This window comes from Carcharhinus amblyrhynchos, chromosome 27 (genome assembly GCF_965287045.1).
Source record: "Carcharhinus amblyrhynchos chromosome 27, sCarAmb.v2.hapA, whole genome shotgun sequence".
In the NCBI taxonomy this organism is placed as follows: domain Eukaryota; kingdom Metazoa; phylum Chordata; class Chondrichthyes; order Carcharhiniformes; family Carcharhinidae; genus Carcharhinus; species Carcharhinus amblyrhynchos.
The window spans coordinates 13,407,518-13,430,222 of record NC_137350.1 but is presented as its reverse complement, the minus strand read 5'-3'; positions in this window follow the sequence as shown (position 1 = coordinate 13,430,222).

Below are 22,705 nucleotides of genomic sequence, written 5' to 3'. Positions count from 1 at the left end.
CCCCACCAATGCCCTCCACCCTCAGCCACACACCCCACCCACACATCCCCTGTCCCCCCCAGCCACATCTGCACTTGCACCACCCCTGCGCCCCCCACACCTATGCCTCCCTCTGCCCAGCCACACCTCCACCCAAACACTCCCGTCCCCTCACATACACACACCCACCCCTTCTTCCAGCCACACTTATGGCCCCCAACCCCAGTCACATCCCACCCAGATCACCCCCTCTTCCCAGCCACATCCCCACCCATACATTCCCCACCCCTCTCCCCACCTACATTAACCCCTCCCCTCAGCCACACCCAGATCCTCCACACAAACCTATGTCCCCCACTTCTCCCACCCACGCCCCCACCCACACCTGACTAGGGGCCAGGCTGGCAATGCCCAGGGGGACCTCCTTCCGAACTCCTTCACACCAGTGGGGTCAGGCTGCCAGCCTCCCGTTAGTGAGGAGCTATTGTAAACCCTGCTGGAGTGAAACACTCCTGGCCTGAAGGTGAGGGGTGTGGGGGATTGGAGATTTCAGTCCCTGGGCTGCTAATTACATGGTAATCCTAATTTAAATACATTATACAGCTCTGCGCCAATTTCTGGTGTGGCTGGAGACTCGCAGAGGCCATGGTGCCCAGCACTACAAAAACAGTGCAGTGGGGGCTGGGAGAATCACCCCCCCCCAACTTGTTAAATCTTGCCAACCAGAAAGTGATCTGTTTATTCTTACACTCTGCTTCTTGTTAGATAGTCAATCTTCAATCTAAAAATCATAGAAAAAATAGAAATCACAGAAATCCTACAGTACAGAAAGAGCCCATTCAGCCCATCGAGTCTGCACCAACCACAATCCCACCCAGGCCCTACCCCCATATCCCTACATATTTACCCACTAATCCCTCTAACCTAAGCATCTCAGGATACTAAGGGGCAATTTTAGCATAGCCAATCAACCTAACCTGCACATCTTTGGACTGTGGGAGGAAACCAGAGCACACCCATGCAGACATGAGGAGAATGTGCAAACTCCACACAGACAGTGGCCCAAGCTGGGAATCGAACCCAGATCCCTGGAGCTGTGAAGCCGCAGTGCTAACCACTGTGCCACCATGCTGCATGTTTCCCCTGCATGTACATGTTTCCCCTGAAACCATGAGCTTTTATTTTCTGCAATAACATTTGATGTGCTATCCTTAATGCATTTGAATTAACGACTTGATTATGTTAATCAAATATCATTTTTATTTTTACGTATTTTGTTACCTTACAACCAATTCTTGTACAATTTTAACCTTAGGAATAGAATACACCTGAACCACTCATGAGATATTCACAAGTGACTAGCTTCTTCCCCGCCCAATCAAATTGTTTTATTCCTGTGATACCACTGTTTGTTTTCACCATTTTTTCCGAACCCAGCAAGAATTGGTTCCGAGCCGCTGATTGGTGTATCTCTCTCACCACATGTGTATGTCTCAAGGCTCAGTCGTCTCTGTCACCTATCCAATCCAAGGTAAGTGTTGGTGCATCATGCCATAAGGACCTGGAGGGCATTTCACACCAGTTGCTTTGAAGGGTGCACCACACTGAAGTATTTTGCCTCAGGTTCCTTCCAGGACTCCACTGAGGATCCTTGTGAATCTCACAACTAACCTACAGGAGGTGACAGGTGCCCTTTCAAGTAAGTCTCACTATAACATGCAGTTCCACATGGATGGAAGAAGCCAGGCGGCCAAAGCTGTTGGATACATTACCATCCCAGGTTTCCCTTATGTTCAGGGCACCAACAACTGTGCACATGTGGCCTCGAGAGTTCACTGGCAGCAGCCTGTGAAATTCAATAATAGAAAAAGATTTCACTCTCCAAACATCCAACTCATTTGTGATTACAAAAAGCAGATCCAACATGTTTGTGCTAGATTCCCTGGCAATTCACTCGACTCCTTCATTTGGAGCCGCTTTGAATGGGGGTTAGCTCCTCAGTGACCAGTGGTAGCCCCCAGGCAACATGGCTAATGATATCTGTTTGTTGGCCGCTGAGTACATCTGAGGAGGGATACAATGCTGTGCGTTCTGTCACAAGATCATTAATAAAGAAAACTATTGCTTTCTTAAAGATGTGTTTCTGATGTTTGGACAGGTCGATGCTCAGAGAATGTCCTATTTTGCAGAACCATATGCTGCAAAGGGGTAATGTGTTATTCAAATGAGACATTGAGGAGTGAGATGTTGCCTCCAATGAGGAGGGTTTGGAAGGCAGTGCCTCTAAGGAATGTGGTGATTCAGACGAGCCACATGTGGATGCCACTGCACTGGCATGACATGGCAGATTTGCCCCTGAAGTTGAGAATTAACCCAAACAATGTAGGGTGAGTCCTGCTAGTAAGGAGAAAAAACACAGTGAACAGTGAATTTCACTACGGTGTTCTGTCAATTCATGTAGATATTTAGCAGTTACAGTTAATTACAACAAATGAGAAACAAGCAACTTTCTAATCCCTCATTTGCATACATACTTCACCAATCATCGCATAGCCTTTTGCCCTTTCTTATCCAATAGAAAACCATCTCCTTCCTTAGTGTAATATGTCAACAAATCTTGTCAATTGGTATTTGTCATGGTAACTTGTCTTTGTTTTCATTCTGTGTCCTAGCCTGGAATGCAGTGTTTATAAAACTGACGCAAGGTTAGATTAGTCTCTTATCCCGAGTGCGCAAGTGCTGGCCTAACTGAAAGCCTTGTTCGCTAAGAAACATTTTCCATTACTTGACAGGGCTGTTTGTCATAATTTAGTTTCCACAATTATTGTAACTTAATTTTTCCCTACCAGCATCTGTAGTTTTTAATTGCTTTGAACTATAGTTTCATAAGTTCCAGCAACTTCATGGTGTTTTATTTGAAGTGAGCATCTTTAATCTTGTTGAACAAAGTGAATCAAATATTTGGCCATAGCTGGAGTTACAACTTAATTTCCACACTGACAATCTCATCGCTACAAGATTCCAGGAGGAACAAAGTGAAATGAAGATTTCACAATTGAATTTCTCTTTAATGTAGGAAACACAACAAGATCTTCACTCTTGACATAAATATATCAGAAATGGTCATCAGTCTCATGTGATCACAGAGCAGCGGAAGTCACCCACAACCCGAATGATGGGGTCATCCTTGGAAGGCATAGTCACCTTGAAAACATGTGGCCACTGAGGAATTTGATTAGTATGCTATTACTGCACCTCCTTAAACAATTACACACAGCGTGGCTCTTTCAGCCATGGTGTCATCAGGTCAGGGGGCATGGCAGCCTCCAAGTGGCAGAAATGCCAATGCACGCATGGATGCACCCATAAAGTTAAAGTTTATTTATTAGTCACAAGTAGGCTTACATTAACACTGCAATGGAATTACTATGAAATCCTCCTGGTCGCCACGCTTCGGCGCCTTTTCAGGTACACGGGGGGAGAATTTAGTATGGCCAATGCAACTAACCAGCACATCCAGAGCCACGCTGGCAGAAACCTGAGATTCCAGTGCAGGACTGAAACACTGGGTTATTCTAATACACCTCTCCTTCTCTTGTTAGTTCCTGCTGCCTCTAGTTGTGTGCCAGTGCAAGACCATCAGCGAGTGTCAAGAGATATGTTTGGGTGATGTTGTTGTCAGGGGTGAATAGCTGGCAGGTTGCATTAGCAGTGAGATGCAAGATTTAGACTGTGAGAGTTGTGAGTTGTGGTGAAGAGTATAACTGGCGGGTATGAGTCTAGATTGATGGAGATGGCTGGCAGATTAGTGGTGGGGGGCGGTTCTGATGAGTGGTGTCTGAGGCTAATGGTGCACTTGGTAAGATAGGGCATTTGAAGATGCAATCCCTTTCATTGGCTGTGAGATCATTACCCTTTATTGTGCCACCAGGAATGAACCTGGCATTGACCTCCATGGCTATTCGTTCCCAATGCCCTCTCACCATTTGTTAGCAGAGCCTGTTTACACCATGAGGATAGGCAACATCTCACGTCATCCCCACCTCACCCACCAAGGCCTCTAGTGTAGCATCCCAAAACCTAAGGACCTGCTCTGCCCCCCACCCTCCCCCCAGCTCTTACCTGGATCAGATTCAATGATTGAGTGACTCCCAGCATCTGCTCCAGTCACAATTAATGTCCCCTTTCCCTGCTTCTTTCCAAACTTTCATTCCACCCGAAAAAGCCGATTCAAACTGAACCCAATTCACGTGAGGGGCAAACTTGATAAGATGAGACATTGCACCCCATCTTGGGCTGTTCCAAGCTGACAGGATGAGGCATTGCATTCTCTCCTGGGTTTGATCTAAAGCTTCAACTTCACCAAAAGGCCGAGAGTGTTTAGAAAAATTGCATCAGGTAAAGCCTCGGTTTAACCTCTGCTCCTTTATTCTACCTTAGCTTGGGCAAATCACCATCACAGGGGCCAGTGCACCCCAGTGCAATGGGCTAATCAGGCCTCTGGCTGATTATGGTTTCACCCCTGCCAGGCATGTCCCCTTTCAGAGGCGCTGACTAGCTTTAAGTTGTGTGGATTAGCTTTAAGTGCAAGTTACGAACGATATTGGGCTTCCTGCTAATGCATGCAGCCGCTGAACTGCGCAGCCAGTGTTGGCAGGGATCACTGTAATGAGCAGATAGCATGAAGCTGGTTTGCATTCCCCAGGTAATTCCTAACAAAATCCCCTCATGGTAAGGAAGCAGCTACACCATGAAAAGCAAAGATGAGTCAGGAACTTTCTCACATCAAAACTCATTTCGTTTCTCCAAATATTGATGCTCACTTTGTCAGCTCAGCTATTACCACTGCTGAGCTCTTTAACTCTCTACGCGCTGCCGGGAATTTCTTAATCCAGTTGTAGTTTTCAGTTGAATCACAAAATTTTCAGTGTAAGTACAAGATACTATTGTGGGCCTTCAGCAGTGGAATTGTACTCACCCACAAGCTGTAACCTCACGATCCAGAATCTCCCTCACTCCACCATTGCTGTCAAGTCAAGGCACCTGTTTTGGTCCCAAGAGAGGTGTACATGAGCATGCAGGAGCAGCACCAGGCATACCATAAAATGGGACTTCAGCCCGGTGAAGCCACAATACAGGACTGCAAACACGTTAAACAGCAGGAACAGCGTGCTACAGCGGACAGAGCGAAGCAATCCGACAACAAATGGGTCAGGTCATAGCTCGCAGTCTTGCCACGTCAGCCATGAATGGGTTGTGGACAATTAAATGACTAACAGGAGTGTGAAGTTCCATGGACTGTCCCATCATCACTGATGAGGAGTCCAGAACTGACTTTATTTTATTTGTTATTGTCACATATATTGGGATACAGTGAAAAGTATTGTTTCTTGCACATAAAACATACTGTTCATAGAGAAAAGGAGAGGGTACAGAATGTAGTGTGACTGACAAAGCTAGGGTGCAGAGAAAGATTGACTTAATATAAGGTAAGTCCATTCAAAAGTCTGACAGCAGCAAGGAAGAAGCTGTTCTTGAGTCGGTTGGTATGTGATTTCAGGCTTTTCTATCTATTTCCCGTCTGAAGAAGGTGGAAGAGAGAATGTCTGGCATGCGTGGGATCCTTGATTATGCTGACTGCTTTGCCGAGGCAGTTGGGAAGTGTAGACAGAGTCAATGGGATGGAGGCTGATTTGCGTGATGGACTAGGCTACATTCATGACCTTTTGTAGTTCCTTGTGGTCTTGGTCGGAGAAATTTCAGTACAAAAAGACCATTTGCAACCATTTTCAACTGGTAGTGCCGAGCGGCTGATCCATCTGAGTCTCGTCCTGAGGGTCACGGTATCACAGTTCCAGTCTTCACACAATTCAATTCACTTCACGGGATATCAAGAAATGGCCAAGTGAACTGAAAACAACGAAGACTATAAACCTGCTGGAGTACTAAATACTTGTCCTTCAGGGCTAACAGCCTCCCCAGCCAAGCTGCTCCAGTACAGTTGCAACACTGGCATCTACCTGACAAGGTGGCAAATTGCCATGCTATGTCCTGAACAAAAAGTAGGACAAGTCCATCACCCTACTCTCATTCATCAGCAAAGTAATGGAAGGTGTTGCCAACCATACCATGCAGCACTTAATCGGCAATTATCTACTCACTGACTCTCAGTTTGGGTTCTGTCGGCAGCATTCAGGTCCAGATCGTATTACAGCTTTGGTCAAAGCAAGGCGGCACGGTGGCACAGTGGTTACCACTGCTGCTTCACAGCCCCAGGATCCTGGGTTCGATTCCCAGCTTGGGTCACTGTCTGTGTGGAGTTTGCACATTCTCCTCGTGTCTGCGTGGGTTTCCTCCAGGTGCTCTGGTTTCCTCCCACAGTCCAAAGATGAGCGGGTTAGGTTGATTGGCTATGCTAAAATTGCCCCTTAGTGTCCTGAGCTGCGTAGGTTAGAGGGATTAGCGGGTAACGTATATAGGGATATGGGGGTAGGGCTTGGGTGGGATTGTGGTCTGTGCAGACTCAATGGGCTGAATGGCCTCTTTCTGCACTTTATGATTCTATGTGTTAAGGCCAAAAGAGCTGAATTCCAGAGGTGAGATTGGAGTTACTGCTCTTAATATCGAGGCAGCATTGGAACGAGTGTGGCATCAATGAACCCGAATAAAAGTGCAGTCCATGGGAAGCAGGTGGAAAGGTCTTCACTGGTTAGAGTTTTAAGGCAAGGAAAGATGAATTTTTGATTTATCTTTCCGCTGCTGTCAGACTTTTGAATGGACTTACCTTATATTAAGTCAATCTTTCTCTGCACCCTAGCTTTGTCTGTCACACCACATTCCGTACCCTCTCCTTTCCTCTATGAACAGTATGTTTTATGTGCAAGAAACAATACTTTTCACTGTATCCCAATACATGTGACAATAATAAATAAAATAAAATCATCTCTGGGCTCCTCATCATTGATGATATTAATTAGTAAAAAATTAAGGGTCATGGTGAGTGGGCAGATAAGTGGAGCTGAGTCCATGAAAAGATCAGCCATTATCTTATTGAATGGCAGAGAAGGCTCAAGGGCCAGATGGCCTACTCCTGCTCCTAATTCTTATATTCTTACATTCTTATGTACCTAGCACAAAGGAAGATAATTGTGGTTCTTGCAAGTCAGTCTTTGCCATTCACAGGCAAAGTTCCTCAGAGTAGACTCCTTGGTCCTACCATCTTCAGCTGTTTCATCAATGATTTTCCCTCCGTCATTTAGTTTTGTTTATTTGATTTGATTTATTATTGTCACATATATTGGGATACAGTGCAGAGTATTATTTCCTGTGTTCTATACAGACAAAACATACCGTTCATAGAGAAGGAAAGAAGAGAGTGCAGAATGTAGTGCCACAGTCATTGCTAGGGTGTAGAGAAAGATCAATTTAACATATGGTAAGTCCATTCAAAAGTCTGACAGCAGCAATGAAGAAGCTGTTCTTGAGTCAGTTGGTAGGTGATCTCAAACTTTTGTATCCTTTTCCCAATGGAAGAAAGTGGAAGGGTTTATGACCAGGGTATGTGGTGTCCTTGATTATGCTGGCTGCTTTTCTGAGGCAGTGGGAAGTATAGTTGGAGTCAATGGATGGGAGGCTGGTTTGTGCGGTGGACTGGGCATCGTACACAACCCTCTGAAGTTTTTTGTGGTCTTGGTCAGAGCAGGAGCCATACCAGGCTGTGATACAACTAGAAAAAATGTAAAGGTTGGTGTGAGTAAGCTGAGGGGTGGGAATGTTCACTAATGATTAAAGTGTTTTGTCCCATTCATAACTACTTGGATATTGAAGCAGTCCATGTCTGCATGGAAAATGACCTGGACAATATTCATATTTAGGCTGATAAGTGGTGAGAAACATTTGTACCACATAAGTGTAAGACAATGTTCATTTTTAATAAATGTGAATCTAGACATTTCTCCTTGATAACCAAACACAATTAAGGTCACTGAATCCCCAAATATTAACAAGCTAGGGGTTACCATTGACCAGAACATGAACTGGATCACATTTACCAATACATTGATTACTAGAGCAGGTCACTGGGAATTCTGTGATGCATTTTTCATTTCCTGATTCTGAAATCCACTCCACCATCTATGTGGCACAACTGCCAGGGGTGTGATGGAATACTTCTCGCTTGTCTGGCTGAGTGCAGCTCCAACCACACTAATGAAGCTCAACACCATCCAGGGCAAAGCAATCTGGTATCATATTCACCACCTTAAACATTTACCCACTCCACTACAGTGGCAGCAGTGTGCACCATCTATAAGTGGCAATACTGCAACCTGCAGAGATTCCTTTGACAGTGACATTTAAACCTGTGACTTTAGAAGGACAAGGGCAGCAGATACATTGGCTGGAATGTTACTGGCATGCCTGCCCCGGAATCAGGGCGGGCGAGGCTCACAGAATGGCATTCTCTGTTCGGGCTGGATCTTATGAGCCTTGGGTGGAGGAGGCGGTAAAATCCGGCAATAGGAACGGCACCACCTGCAAGTTCCACTCCAAGTCACACAGTATCCTGACTTTGAGCTATTCCTTTACAGTCACTGGGCCAAAGCTCTGAAACTCCCTCCAAAGCACCACTGTGGGCATACCTACATGCCAAGGACTGTAGCAGTTCAAGAAGGCAGCACGCCATCAGCATTCCAAGGGCAATTAGACCTGGCAAGCAAATGCTAATCTTGTCAGCGAAGTCCAAATCCCATGAACAAATAAATTAAAAAGCGCCTCGTCGGAATGACCTCTCATTTAACCCAACTTTTTCTTTTCCGCTCTAAACATTAGACTGTTATCATGAGCAGGCCCTCGTATACACATCTGCACTCAATAGCTTTATTGAGCTCGCTGCTTGCTGTGATTTGCAGGTGGATGCTCTGATCGCGCTTAACAATTTCCTGAATAAAACCCAGTTTAATAACATCCAGGGTAATGTTATCCCTTTAACCCAGGCTCTCAGTAAAGCAGGCTGCAGTATGAATATAGCTGGCTTTGTACAATACTGCTTTGATGTACTTCCACAAATAAAGGTAACAGATGATTACATAGCCGCTTCCTTTCATTATCAAATGCAATATTTTAAACTTTCAGAGGAGGGTGGAGAAATAAAAGATAGCTGTCTGTAATTTTTTTTCCCCTGCTAATCCCCCACAATTTTACAATGAAATTCTGCTTTTGGTTCCAATTTTTGAGAACACAATGATTCTATTTATTCTCAGTGCTGTTACTTGCATTGACCTCCCAGCCTTCTCAACACTTAAAGCTACTCTGCAGCAGAGATAGATCCATTTTCAATAATACTTTGTTTCATTAGTTGGTATTCATTTTTCCAAGATGACAGGAAATATCATTATGGTGTCTATAATATTGACCTTTGAATCTGTGCTCCCAAGGTTTGTGACAAGCCATAAATAATTCAATTTATATGATTCACTGCTTCCCACACTATCAATCACAGTGCTGCCTATCCCATAAAGCTGCAGTTTTACGAAGTGTACCGACTGATGCAAGTCTGCCAAGGAGGCAGTTTGCTACCTCCTTTCAGATATTCACCCAGTAGATTGTGGAAGGAAATTCAATATTCTGTGCAGATCACCTTTAAATTCTTCTCACACTAAACTGGATAGGTTAAGAAGAAGTCACTGGGAAATAAAAATCAAGTGAGGTGTAAAAAGGAAGCACAGTAACACAGTGGTTAGCACTGCTGCCTCACAGCACCAGGGACACAGGTTCAATTCCGGGCTTGTGTCACTGTCTGTGTGGAGTCTGCACCTTCTCCCCGTGTCTGCATGGGTTTCTTCCAGGCACTCCAAAGGTGTGCGGGTTGGGTGCGTCAGCCATGCTAAGTGGCCCCTTAGTGTCAGGGGGACTAGCTAGGGTAAATGGATAAAGTTATGGAGTTAGGGCTTGGGTGAGATTGTGCTCGGTGCACTCAATGGGCCGAATGGCCTCTTTCTGCATGGTAGGGATTCTAAAATGAGCGGCCAATTCGTTAGCGTTTGTTTAGTGTTCTGGTGGGAGACCAATTGGGGTGGCACGTTGACACACTGGTTAATACTGCTGCCTCATAGCGCCAGGAACCTGAATTTGATTCCCGGCTTGGGTGACTGTGAGTTTGCACGTTCTCCCTGTGTCTGCATGGGTTTCCTCCAGGTGCTCCAGTTTCCTCCCATAGTCCAAAGATGTTAGGTGGAATCGCCATGCTAAATTGCCTCTTAGTGTCCCGAGCTGTGTTGGTTAGATGGATTAGTCATGGGGGAGAGGGCCTGGGTGTGTGATTTGCCTGAGCCAATGCAGACTTGATGGGCCGAATGGCCTCTTCTGCACTGTAGGGATTCTATGATTCTATGAATTTCACCTTTGATGTACTCTGGCATTGGAGGGGCTATTTGATCCAGGTTTAATAAGTGTTGGAATCTATGAAAAAAAGGCATGGGGGAGATCATCATAGAGTGGAACTGAGCCACTTCAGATCAGCCATGATCTTATTGAATGGTGGGGCAGGCTCGAGGGGCTAAATGGCCTACTCCTGCTCCTATTTCTTATGTTCTTATGTTCTTAGAGTTGGACAGTGCAGAACAGACCCTTCGGCCCATCGAATAGTGTCGTGATAATGTCACTGAACTCATAACCTAGATGATGGTTCAAACCCCCTCACATGTGATGATGGAATTTGAATTCAGTTAACAAAATTTGGGGCAGGATTTTCCAGCCACATGTGTTCCAAAGTAGAAATTCCTGCCCAAGCTCAATGGACCTTTAAATAGTCCGCCAACATTTCTGTCTTGCCTGCTATGATTCCTGTGGCGGGAGAGACGGGAACATTTCGGTTCTGGATTTGAAAGCCTGTCTCATGACCACAAAACTCACATTGATCGTCGTAAATACCCATCTTTAAGGGAGGACATCTGCTGTCTCTACCTGATCTGGTGCATGTGATGCCAGATCCACTGGGATGTGGGTGACTCATAAATGCCCTCTGAAATGGCCCAGTAAGCCAAAGACAATCTGGGGCAACAAGTGCTAGCCTTGCCAACAATGTCCACACCCTATGAAAGAATAAATAAAATAATAAGAATATAAAGAATGTGCCCATGACCATGCTGGACAAAATGATCTGCATTCAATAACTGTAGATACTGTGATATCAGTTTCACACAAACATTATTTAGTAGGCAATTATTTAAAAGGAGTGGGCAGTTATGTATAATGTTTGAAATGGCACCTTCAACTAATGTGGGATTTTCCACATTTCGGGAAGTTCCATGGCAGTTGACAGCTGTAGGAAATGTGTGTCAGAGTGAGCAGCACTCTCAATTGCAGTAAAGATCTTCCTCATTTGCAGTCAGGTCTGATGATTCTTGGCCATTTAGCCGGTGTGGCTTTCCCTGGTACGTACGACTCTCACCAACTTCTACAGGTGCACCATAGAAAGCATTCTTTCTGTTGCATCACAGCTTGGTATGGATCCTGTTCTGCTCAAGACCGCAAGAAATGACAAAAGGTCATGAATGTAGCCTAATCCATCACTCAAACCAGCCTCCCATCCATTGACTCTGTCTACACTTCCCGCTGCCTTGGCAAAGCAGCCAGCATAATTAAAGACAGTACACACCCCGGACATTTTCTCTTCCATCTTCTTCTGTCGGGAAAAAGATATAGAAGTCTGAGGTCACGTACCAACCAACTCAAGAACAGCTTCTTTCCTGCTGCTGTCAGACTTTTGAATGGACTTACTTTGCATTAAGTTGATCTTTTGCTACATCCTTGCTATGCCTGTAACACTACATCCTGCACTCTCTTGTTTCCTTCTCTAGGAACAGTACACTTTGTATAGCATGCAAGGAACAATACTTTTCACTGTACATTAATACACGTGACAATAATAAATCAAATCAAAAAATCACAGTTCCCTGGTCCTTCAGCACCAAGATGGGCCATCTCCGGGAGTGAGTGTGACAGCAGCACCCAAGTTCCTTCATTGCCAATGATTTATAAATGGAATGAATGATGAGTGCTGGCCAACAGAGGCCCAATTGTAGCATTTGGGGAAGGGATGGCCTGGTGGTATTATCGCTAGACTATTAATTCAGAAAATAAACTAATGTTCTGGGGACCCGGGTTCAAATCCTGCCACCGCAGATGGTGGAATATGAATTCAATAAAAAATACCTGGAATTAAGAACCTACTGATGGCCATGAAACCATTGTCGATTGTCAGAAAACCCAGCTGATTCACTGGTGTCCTTTAGGGAAGGAAATCTGCCATCCTTAGCTGGTCTGGCTTATATGTGACTCCAGAGCAATATGGTTGACTCTCAACTGCCCTCTGAAATGGCCCAGTGAGCCACTCAGTTCAAGGGCAACGAGGCATGGGCAATAAATGCTGGCCCAGCCAGCAACGTCCATGTCCTACAAATGAATAAAAAAGAAGTTTGATTTAACCCACTGGAGGAGGTGCTATGGTCGAGTTTATGTGTTGGATCACATCGCCAGGCTCACAAAACTGTGTTTGGAGAGTTGGGTAATCTGTGGAAAATCATGTCTCAATAATTTGTTGTGGCGGACAGTAAGATGCTGATCATTGGAACTGTGGGATTCAGGACTCTATTCCACTGAGTTAACCAGTAGTGCCTGCAGCAAAATGTTTCAGGATGCTTAGAATCTTAGAATCCCTACAGTGCAGAAGAAGGCCATTCATTCCATCAAGTCTGCACCAACCACAATCCATAATCAAGGACCCCACGCACCCCGGACATTCTCTCTTCCACCTTCTTCCATTGGGAAAAAGATACAAAAGTCTGGGGTCACGTACCAACCGACTCAAGATCAGTTTCTTCCCTGCTGCCACCAGACTTTTGAATGGATCTACCTTCCATTAAGCTGATCTTTCTCTACATCCTAGCTATGATTGTAACACTAAATTCTGCACTCTCTTGTTTCCTTCTCTATGAATGGTATGCTTTGTTGCAAGAAACAATACTTGTTTGCGTGCAAGAAACAATACTTTTCACTGCATGCTAATGGACGTGACAATAATAAATCAAATCAAATCAAATCAATCCCACCCAGGCCCTATTCCTGTACCCTGCTAAACTAGGGTCAATTTAATATGGTCAATCCACCTGATCCGCACATCTTTGGACTGTGAAGCATCCAGAGCAGGCCCACACAGACATGCAGGGAATGTGCAGATTCCGCACAGACAGTGACCCGAGACCGGAATTGAACCTGGGTCTGTGGTGAGGCAGCAGTGCTAACCATTGTGCCACCGTGCTGCCCCCGTTTCAGGGTGAATTTTGCCAAAAACCTTTGACACTCAGTCACAAAAGGAAGTGTTAGGATAGGTTAAAGCTGAGTCAAAGAGGTAAATTTAAAGGAACAGAGAGTCAAGAGAAGTAGATAGATGGTGAGGTTTAAGGAGGGGATTTTATAACTTAGGACCAGGCAACTGAAGGCACAGCCACTAGTTGTGGAGTATCAGAAATCAGGCATGCCTCAGGAATGGGGCGGCATGGTGGCACAGTTTTTGGCGCTGCTGCGTCACAGTGCCAGGGACCTGGGTTCGATTCCCAGCTCAGGTTACTGTCTGTGTGGGGCTTGCACATTCTCCCTGTGTCGGCATGGGTTTCCTCCAGGTGCTTCGGTTTCCTCCCACATTCCAAAGATGTTCAGGTTGAGTGAATTGGCCATGCTAAATTGCCCTTAGTGTCCTGCGATGTGTAGGTTAGATGGATTAGGCATGGTAAATATATGGTGTTATGGGGATGGAGCGGGGCGAGAGGACCTGGGTAAGATACTCAGTGAGAGAGTTGGTGCAGGCTTGATGGGCTGAATGGCCTCTTTCTGCACTGCACAGATTACATGATAACAGGACAGAGATCTCAATCCATTGTAGGGTTTGAGGAGGTTTTAAAGTTAGACAGGGATGAGGCTATGGAGTGATTTAAAAACAAGGATGGGAATTTTAAGGTGGTTAACACGGCGTGAATTCATAGACTGAAGCCATGGGTCTTTGGCTCGATTGTTGCTCCTACTCAACTATATCATAAGTGGCTGCAACAAGGTCAATGTCTCTATTGGGAAGGAATTCAATGAGGAAAAGCGCTTTCACTGAGAAACACCGGCTTGCTACTTCCATAGGTGGAAACTGTTGGCACCCGAATGCTGCAAATCAGATGAAATCATCTCTTCATATGAAAAGAATACATTATAAAAAATAACAGATACTCTGCAGTAATTCCAAGCAAATCTCCGTGTTCAGATGGCCTTTACGGATCACTCGAGCTTTGCTTTTGCCTGCTTTATGATGTCATCTGGAACCTGTGTTAGATTATTGTCTGGTAATTAATCACTTCTAGAAATCACTTATTCACTGGATAAGAGTGAAGTCTTGTTACAAGGAGCTTTCTACTTGTAAGAATCTTTTTACTGGGAAAATTGCAGTGCGCTGAGGTTTTAAAGTGCGGTTTACTCAGGAACTAGCCCCTTACACTACACTAATTATGGAACACAAAGTTTCAAACACACTGCTTGACCCTGACAAAAAAGCTCCCAATCTTTCCCATTAAAAACAATGGAATGTTCTTTCCAATTCATTGTCTGGACACAAGAGGCACAATTTAAAAAAAAATTGGCAAAACTATCATTGATTGTTTAAAGTACACAATGCAGTACATGTGACAGATCAGTGTATATGCCGCATTAATCATAGTCATAGAATCATAGAGTCCTAGAGTGCATAAGGAGTTCATTCGACCCATCGAGTCTGCACAATCCCACCTCAGCCCCTATCCCCATAACTCCATGCATTTACCCTAGCTACTCCCCCTGGCACTTTACTATGGCCAATCCACCTAACCTGCACATCTTTGGACTGTAGGAGGTAACTGGAGCACTCGGAGGAAACCCATGAAGACATGGGAAAACTCTACACAGACTGTGACCGAAGCCAGAAATCAAACCCCGGTACTGATGCCGTGAGACAGCAATGCTAGCTAGTGTGCCACTATGCTGCCCCCAAAGTCACTTAGACAATTGAATTGAAATACATTCATGGTGATGGTTCACCATTATTTATTTTTCCTGATAGTATTGATTATATTTCTGAGATTTGAGTTGGGTCTCTTTTCTTCTCAATCATCTGTTATGGTTGCCGACCCTTTCAGTTTGACCTGGAGACTCCGGGGATTAAAGACCAAGGCACTGCTGTGTGCAACTCTGGGGGAGAATCTTAAAAAACATGTTTTTCCCTTTTTTTGCTTTTTTTTGTCATTCCCTTGGAACATTCTCTTTAGCAGATGTAAACACATTGAAAATGAGGAAAAAAAGCTGTTTGTTTAACAGTTAAGCATCATCTATCTGGGCAGTGAGTCTTTTCGCTTTCCAATTGGGGTAGGAACGCAGTACATCAGAATGTGTTGGCCAACTAATGGCTGGAATGTAGGAACAAGTCATATCTTGATTTGATTTATTATTGTCAAATGTACTGGGATACAGTGACAAGTATCATTTCTTGTGCACTGTACAGACAAACCGTACCATTCATAGGGGAGAAGGAAAGGAGAGGGTGCAGAATGTAGTGTTACACTCATAGCTAGGATGTGGAAAAAGAACAACTTAACATAAGGTAGGTCCATCAAAAGTCTGATGGTAGCAGGGAAGAAGCTGTTTTTTGAGTTGGTGGGTACATGTTCTTATTTTTTTTCCCAAGCAAAGAAGGTGAAAGAGAGTATTTCCGGGGTGCGTGGGGTGCTTGATTATGCTGGTTGCTTTTCTGAGGCAGTGGAAGTGTAGAGAGAATCGATGGATGGGAGGCTGGTTTGCATGATGGACTAGGCTTCATTCACAACCCTTTGTAGTTTCTTGTGGTATTCTTGGACAGAGCAAGAGCCATATCAAGCCATATGCTTTCTATGGTGCATCTGTAAAAGTTGGTGAGGGTCATAGCAGACATGTCAAATTTCCATAGCCTCCTGAGAAAACAGAGGCATTGATGGGCTTTCTTAACTATAGCTTGATATGGACGGACCAAGACAGGCTGTTGGTGATCTGGGCACTTAGAAACTTAAAGCTCTTAACCATTTCCACTTCATCCCCTTAGATGTAGACATGGACATGTTGTTCTCAATGTTTTCTGAAGTCAATGACTGTCTCCTTCACTTTGTTGACATTGAGGGAGAGATTATTGTTGTCACACCAGTTCACCAGATTCTCTATCTCTTTCCTGTATGCCCTCTCGTCATTGTTTGAGATCCGACCCACGACAGTGATGTCATCAGCAAACTTGAAAATTGAGTTGGTCGGGAATTGTGGTAGAACTTTTCATTCATCTGACAAGTAGTTTGGGGGGGTACGGTGACACTGTGGGCAGCACTGCTGCCTCACAGCATCAGGGACCTGGGTTCAATTCCGGTCTCAGATCACTGTCCGTGTGGAGTCTGCACATTCTCCCTCTTTCTGCGTGGATTTCCTCCAGGTGCTCCAATTTCCTCCCACACTCCAAAGATGTGCTTGTTAGGCTTGTTGGCCATACTAAATTGTCCCTTAGTGTCAGGGGAATTAGCAGGGAAAATAAGTGTGGTTACTGAGATAGCGCCTGGGTAGGATTGTTGTTGGTGCAGGTTTGATGGGCCGAATGGTCTCCTTTTGTACTGCAAGGATACTAATTTTCGTCTCGCGAAAATGAAGACTTTGGCTGAAATTCTCCTGTCTTGTCCAACGTGGGAATCGGAGCGGGTGAGGCAGAAAAGTTTGCCCACAGTTGAAAAGTCTGTTGGTCTTGGGGTGCATGCAGCTGGCGAATCCCACCTTTTGTGTTTTTAATGCTTGAGTATACTCTTGTAATTCTCTTGTTAAAAGTGATGTGCATATTTGGTCAGCGTTATGGCGCAAGTTATTCATACATCTTGGACTGTCCTCTATTGCTGTAGCTACTGTGGAGAGTTTGTTGATTTTTCTATCAATGATATCTAACCACATCCATGACCCACAGTAGTGGACTTTTGGTGTTGTTGTTGTGGTTTGGAACACACATTTGTCACAAACATGCACCAAGCCAGATGAGAGCTTTTCTCCTATTGCCTGTGGTAAAGGTTGTGTTTATCTGTACAACATTATTTCACATGAGCCAGAAGGTAATTGCCAATGTTGACATTTGATTGAGATGTTCTAATCTTTTATCTGCTGAAATGCATCTTGGAGTTAATATTGACGTTGTGCCAGAGCACAAACCTGGTGCTATAATCAGCAGCCTTCTACACCTCTCCTGATTTTTAATTCCATTGGCTTCAAAACTCATGTCCCTCAAAATGTCAAGGCAATTCTGGCATTGCCTTTAGCTTTGGGGTAGCTAATTGACAGAGCTGTACTAGCCAACCACATGGCACTGCCCATCCATTTTGAAGCCTGGTTTCATTGCCATGTTGTGGGTATGCCGGCGTTGGACTGGCGTAAACACAGTAAAAAGTCTGACAACACCAGGTTTTAGTCCAACCTATTTATTTGATAATATACTCACAAGCTTTCGAGGGACACCCTCTTCGTCAGGTGAATGGAGAGTTCTGGCCTCAGACAGAGCATATAAAGCACAGACAGTTTAGAGATTACTGATTAGAATGCGAATCTTTACACCTAACCTGCTGTTCAAGACCTGAAGTGGCTGATAATGTGAGTGGAAGGAGCACTGATCACAGTTTAAAGAGATGTGTATTGTCTCCAGACAGTACAGTAAGTGAGGTTTTGCAAACCCAGGCAAGTCACGGGGGTTACAGATAGTGCGACATGAACCCAAGATCCCTGTTGAGACCGTCCTCATGTGTGCGGAACTTGGCTATCATTGCCATGTCGGCAGTGTTTCCTGAGCATCTTGTTTCTCCCGGTCTGGAACAATATTTTCCTTGCTAACCAGGGGGAGGTGGCGAGGGGCAGCGATTGTGTCCTCGTGGGAGGGGATGGGGTGGGAACCATATTATTCAGGCGGAGTCAGGAGAAGCAATTCTCTTCTTCCTGACCTCGCAGGGGACATTTTAAACTTACAAATTTTGGTTTTCTTGGGCAGATAAAACTGACTTTGCTCAGTGTGGGTTTTAGTAAATAATCAAGGTAGCACTTGGAGTTTTGTGTACATTCTAAGACTTTGATTAGTTTAGTTTATTTATTAGTGTCACAGGTAGACTTACATTAACACCGCAATGAAGCTACTGTGAAAATTCCCTAGTCGCCACACTCCAGCGCCTGTTCGGGTACACTGAGGGAAATTTAGCATGGTCAATGCACTTAACCAGCGCGTCTTTCAGAGGAAACCGGAACACCCAGAGGAACTGACACAGACAGGGGGAGAATGTGCAGACTCCGCACAGACAGTGACCCAAGTCGGGAATAGAACCTGGGTCCCAGGCACTGTGAGGCAGCAGTGCTAACCACTGTGCCACATTGCTGCCCTGCAATTTGCATGTTAGAAGGGAGTACCACATGAAATAACAGGACACTCTAGCCAGAATCTTATCATCATTTAAGCTGATGGGATTTTCCCATCCCGCTACAATGATTGGAGAGTCAGCTGGCCACAAAATTCTCCGACCTCGCTGCAGTGGGAGCGTGGCATGAATGACCGGTAAGATCACACTCCTCTGGCTTTCTATCAGGTTCCTTCCAGTCTGTTGTTGGCCCAAGTGAGCAGTGGGGCTCCCCCCACAATTTACTGTCCTGGCTCTGCCCATTGAAGACAGAACAATCTCCCCCAAGAGCCATCTGGGATGGGATCTTCTGCCGTGCTCGCTCTGAAACCTAAAAATCCCACCCGAGGTCAACAGACCTTACCATGGTCCGGCCCTCACCACCTATGATTCCTGTGGCAGGTGGAACCTAAACTTTTGCCCCCTGTAACCTTGTTATCGCTCCTGCTTTCCACTGTATCACATACCTTCTCTTTCAGTTTTCTCCATCACCCCTTCCCTCTTTCCCCGCACTTGCTTAAAGACCGTAAGATCTCTAATTTCCTGCAGATCTGGTGGAAGGTCATCGACCTGAAACATTAACTCTATTTCTCTCTCCACAGAGGCTGCCAGACTTGCTGAGTCGTTCTAGTAGTTTGCTGGTTACGTTTCCTGCTTTGTGCCATGTCACGCTCTGATGCTTTCCGTTTTGGTTTTCAATGTGTTGGCTGGAATTCTCCGGCTGGTCACATCCTGCCACGCTGCCAGCCAGGACGGAGAATCTGAATCTCAGCCAGACCTCCGTTCACTGCAGTGGGGCCGGAGAATCCCACTGGTGTGAACAGCCAGAGAAGCCCGCTAGAGGGAATGGCTGCAGAATCTTGCTGGTGGGAATGGCTGGAGAATCCCGCCCATTATCCTTGTGACTGACCCCATTGCATTCCATTCATCAGCAAGTTCATCAAAGATAATGGGCGGGGTTGAGGGAAGGGATGGAGTATGATTCACTGGCTCTCTACACTGTTAATGGGAATCCCGATGGCCTACTGAATAGGGCATTGGGGCTAAAATGGAATTGCTGCTGGCAGGAACTTGATGATAATGCAAAAGTGTTGATTGAAATGTCATTAGCGAGCTTGAAGCCCAATGCAGTGCCCTCCCGTCATTCACCCGCCTTCACAATGGGAATGGCACTGGGCGGGCTTTAGCGCCGGTCATAACCAATGTAGACTTGGCACGTTGGGCCCTGAAAGAGGTGGGGGGTGATCTCAAAATGGTAAATGTAGTACACCTCTGCTGCTGCCTGGCTGCAGAGGTAGCATCCTCCAAAGGTCCAGGGGGTTAGGTGGGCTTGGGCTGGGGACAAGGAGTTAACCTTGGTACTCTCCACCGGCGAGCTCCTTCTAGCCCTGGGGAAGCCTGAATCTCACTCAAAATCTTCATTCTTGCCTGTCAACCCTGAAAACTTTGAGGTGGCCTGGTCACTTTAATCTCCATGTGCCCTGGACATCTGGTAGGCTTCTGCATCCCAACAGCACTCCATTCAGCAGACGAAGATCCCCCTTTCTCTCACTAAGAAGCTGCAGGTGTGAGAAAACCTCTGACTGACAGAAGTCAATTTCACTGGGGGTGGGGATGGGTTCCCTTCTCCACTCAGCCCCATTCTTTTAACACAGCATTTATTTCAAGTCTCTGACTTGAAAAGCCCAGAAACTTTGAAATCCCTTCAAACCCTTTTGTTGCATATGGGTCATAGCTACAGACAACTTCAGAAGCAGCTCAGTGCTTTCCATTCCTCTTTTGTGTAAACATTGTGCTGAGGAACAATAAGGGGGGGGAAGGAATTACTTGAGATGCATTCAGGGGCAGCTGGGTGGCACATTGTTTAGCACTGCTGCCTCACAGTGCCAGGGATTTGATTCTGACTTGCTTGTGCACTTTGTGCACTTTCTCCCTGTGTCTGTGGGGGTTTCCTCCGGGTGCCCCAGTTCCCTCCCACAGTCTGAAAGATGTGCTGGTTGTGTGCATTGGCTGTGCTAAATTCTCCCTCAGTGTACCCGAGTAGGTGCCAGGTTAGGGGGTGTTCACGTAACTTTGCTGCAGTGTTAATGTAAGCCTACTTGATCTCTAATAAATAACTTTTCTTAAAGTAAGGGGAAAGATCAAGCCAGCTGCATGCTGCCTGAAAACCATTAAGCTGTCAATCAAAGGAGAGTTAAAAGGACTGGACTGAAATTGAATGGGGCAGTGTAGCCAATGAGTTAAATTGCCATTCAGTTATGTTAGTTAAAGCTTTTTGTTTTTGCAAGCCTTGTAACTGTGAGCTCAAAGCTCTTGAGCAATCTGGTCTGCAGACGAATATTTTTGGGCCAGCGCATTCTCTACCTGGAAAGTTTGCACTTCAGCCAGTGTAACATCTGCTACAATATGAATTATTGCCAAGCAGCTTTCACATTGTAAGGTACTTCAGATTTGGGAGAATAAATGTGAGGTTGGCAGGTTGGTAGGAAGGGTTAGATTGATGAACCAAAGCTTCAACTGATACCCAACTGACTGGCATTTGGACTCATTGACCCCACACGGATGTCACTTGCTTATGCCTTTGGCATCCTTTTATTCCATAACAAATAGCAGAAATTGATAATAAATAGCTTCCTTTGATGCCAATGAGCTAACATTTATATCAAGAAAGTCTATAAAACATGATGCTGATGTACTATCAAGGGTAGTGTGTAGATTTGAAACCATATCCTTTCTGTTAGCCCACGGGTCTACATTATGTTGAGGAGGTGGTTTTCTATGTTAAGCCCATTCAGCCTGTGGTTATGTCATCTTTATTATTCATACCGTGCTTTTGATACCTCTTGTAATGAAGCCAAATCATTGTGCCAGCGTAACTACTGTAAACAGCAAGCTCTCATACCAGAGTCTGCTGCCTCCCCCAAAATTAACGTACAGACCCATTTTATTGGGTTCATATGTTTTAATCATTGAATGACGGGTTGGGAACGAGCACACTTTCAGAGCACATTACAGAGGTGGTTTGTGAAAAAAAAAGCATTTCAAACCATTTGGGAAATTTGGGATATCATTAGGATATCTCCAGGCCATTTTTCCAATCTAAAGATGGATATGGGAATTAGATAAAGGTTAAGCTATAAACTTCAAAGACAACATGAGACAGCTTGTTCCTGGGAGGAGCCCACTTTGAAGTGAACAGAAGAGGGACCATGACCAAAAAAGAGTGTGCGCATTGAGTCAAGGTCAGAGGTAGTAAATGCAGGCCAGATGTTCGTAGCTTGGCTTGTGTTCACTGTGGTTCAATCACAGCTCTCTGAGGGCCTGTAGGCCTAGTACAGTTGGCTTCAAACATAATGTTCTCTGTGGACCTACAACTAGGGGTAAAGTTGGCCAGCATGTCTTAGCAAAACATTTCAAGTGTTTCTTCACCTGTTTATAATTTACTAGAAGTACATAGCAAGCTGGCTCAGAGAATCAATCACATTTAAAACATTACCCCTCCTCCAAAGCCTTGCAGCCTGAATAAATTCTATCCAAAATGGCTGACGTACCTTCACAACTGTTAATAGGCACAGAGGACGCTCGTTACTAATCATTCACCAAAACTGTCACTGCTTCAAAAAAAATCTATTGCCGGTCTCATGGTATTGTTTACAGCGATCATTAAAGTTTATATACTTCTTATCATCAATTTTATTCCTCTCTTTTGCCATCTCCAAGCTGTACATTTTGTTTTTATAGCTTTGTGAGAAATCTCTACTTCATAAAATTTCACAATGCCACTAACATTAAATTGATGTTTATTTTCTTAACAGGATACTCCACCAAATGCAATTAAAATGAGGCACTAAAAAGATTTCATGAAAGTAAGTAGGCCGAACAAGGATTTTACTTTATTTGATTCAACTTCACCCACTCCAAATATTATCATTATGAAATGTTGGTCATACACAAACCAAGTGTGCAGTGCTCTGAAGTAATGCACAGGGCTGTGATGGATCACATATCGCCAAGCCGTTGACACCATGAATTAAAAGTTTTTCAAGGCTTATCCCTCTTGTAAATGTGGGAGTGCAAGTGAAACAGGACAAACCTTCCATAGCCAAGAGGATTGAAAGCCTGCTGTATGGTAGTACGTAGGCCAGAATTCTCCGGTCTTGCACACTAGAGGAATTCTCTGGTCCCCCTGCAGTGAACGGAGATTTGACTGAGTACAGTGGGGCGTGAAT